Source organism: Coenobita brevimanus, unplaced genomic scaffold (assembly GCF_032717465.1).
Source record: "Coenobita brevimanus isolate Jiangsu-jjx unplaced genomic scaffold, ASM3271746v2 jjx.HiC_scaffold_2621, whole genome shotgun sequence".
Lineage (NCBI taxonomy): Eukaryota > Metazoa > Arthropoda > Malacostraca > Decapoda > Coenobitidae > Coenobita > Coenobita brevimanus.
Window position 1 is genome coordinate 333,625 of NW_027643567.1, and position 2,362 is coordinate 335,986.

Consider the following 2,362-nt stretch of genomic DNA (forward strand, 5'->3'; position numbering starts at 1 on the left):
TTCACATGGGAAGCAACCGGAACCAAATTCATCTTCTGATAAGAAAGAAAAAGAACCGGAGAAAAACAAGACTGGTAGAGATGGATCAGGACCAAGTGAAATCAAAATTCCTTCAGATTTAGGGGAGGCTGATCATGAACCAGTACAGCCTAAGATTGCTTCTTTTAATCCAAAGCAGTATGGTAATAGTAAGAGAGACTTCTCAGCATCCTGGTATAATGGACGCACATGGCTTGAGTATCCAGTAGAAGAGGGGGCAGCATTTTGTTTTCCCTGTAGTCATTTTAAAAGTTCTTCTAAAGACCGTACATTTACTAAAGAGGGTTACTCAAACTGGCGCCATGCATTAGACAAACACAAAGGTTTCCAAAAACATGAAAATTCTCAAACTCATGTAGAAGCTGTGGTTATATGGCAGAAGAGAAAAATACGCATAGAGAAGAACCAGAGTGTCAGTACAATGGTAAATGAAAAGCAGTTGGGGAAAAACAGGTACTGTATTAAATCAGTGGTAGAGGTAATTCAGTTTTTATGTGTGAATGAGCTACCTATGCGTGGAGATGGTAAGAGTGGAGCAGGGTGTCTCGATACAAGTAGTGAGTCTCAAGGTGAGCCATCTGGTCTTTTTATGAAGTTATTTCAGTATACATTGTCTAAAGATAAGAAGCTCTCAGAGATTATTCAAATAATTCCTAAGAATGCCTCCTATACTTCTGCTAGGATTCAGAATGAGATAATAGACATTATGAAAGACACTGTCATAGAGAATGTTGTTAATGATATCAAGGAGGCTGACATACCATTTTTTAGCATTAAGTCTGATGGAACTCGTGACCCTACCAACACAGAAAATATATCTGTAGTTGTAAGATATGTAAAGGGTGGTAAAGTAAATGAGAGTCTAATTGGTATGCCAACAACAGATGATTTTGATGCAGAAAGCCTGGCCTCATTAATACTTAAAACACTAAATGAATGTGGACTTGATTGCAGTAATATATTATCTCAGTGTTATGATGGAGCATCTGTGATGGCAGGTCAGCATGGAGGTGTTCAAAAAAAGCTACAAGAAAAACTTCAGAAGGAAATCCCATATGCACATTGTTTCAATCACCAACTGCACTTGGTTGTGGTACATTCAATTGAAATGCAGAATGATGTAAAATTGTTTTTTTCCATTTTCAATAGACTGTACAACTTTCTACACCGTCCAGAGCTAGACAGGATTTATGATGGAACAAAACTCAAACGACTTTTGGAACAGAGATGGTCAGGTCATTTAGATACTGTGTCTGCTATCTTAGAAAACCATGAAAGGATAGTGAATGCACTTGAATCTTGTGAAGAAAATGGATGTAATGCTGTAATTTGTATTGAGGCAACAGGTGTATTGAAGCAGATCAGAAGTAGGAAGTATATGTTCATTGCATATTGTGTTCAGACAGTCTTGAGTTTAATTAAACCTGCTGATAAGCTCCTACAATCAAGTGATTGTGATTTGATGACTGGAACTAGACTAATTGAATCTGTGGTCTGCAATGTAAAAGACATGAGAAATGATGTAAAAATTTTTGAGGGAATCATTACAAAACTTGCAGATCATAATCTCTCTGAACCTGAATATGTACATAAGGTTCCAAAGCGGAGCCGCAAACTGCCTGCACATTTGTCAAAAGATTCAGTTGTTGAGGCCAGTGTAGGACATTCAGAAGATCCTAGCAATGCAGAAAGTGAAGCAACACTTTTCAGGCAGATTTATTGCAGCATTGTAGATAACTGCCTTGGGGAGCTTGATGCTAGATTTGGTGAATGCAGTAGTGCAGTGACTGCTGCAATCTCATGCCTTTGGCCAGAACCCAGTGTGAGTTTCTTAGATCCTAAAAAATTGCCCCAGTAGCTTCTCTCATAGGTCTTAATACTGACTCATCTCTGCTCCAAAGTGAATGTTAAGTGGCAAGGACCTTTATTGAAAAAGAGTTTGATGACAAAGTACACAAAACTCTAAACGACTTGTGCTTGCTTCTTCATCCTTATAGAAAAGGATTCAGTGAAGTCTACCAATTGTATGCAGCTGCTCTCACATTTGGCTCTAGTAATGCTGTATGTGAAAAATCCTTTTCAACACTCACGTGTACTAACACCTTACAGACGATCTATGACCCATAAAAGAAAAAGTAACCTTGTACTACTCTCATTTCTCGCTGAATACACTCAGAAAATTAATATGGATGAATTTCTCCATACATTTGCTGCAAGAAGCAGGAAGATCCAATTGTATTAAGAGCAGCAGCAGATTTGAAGTCTAAGACATTTTCCTTTCTCTTTTCCTTTATTAAAATGATGAGCTATGGTGTTTGGACAT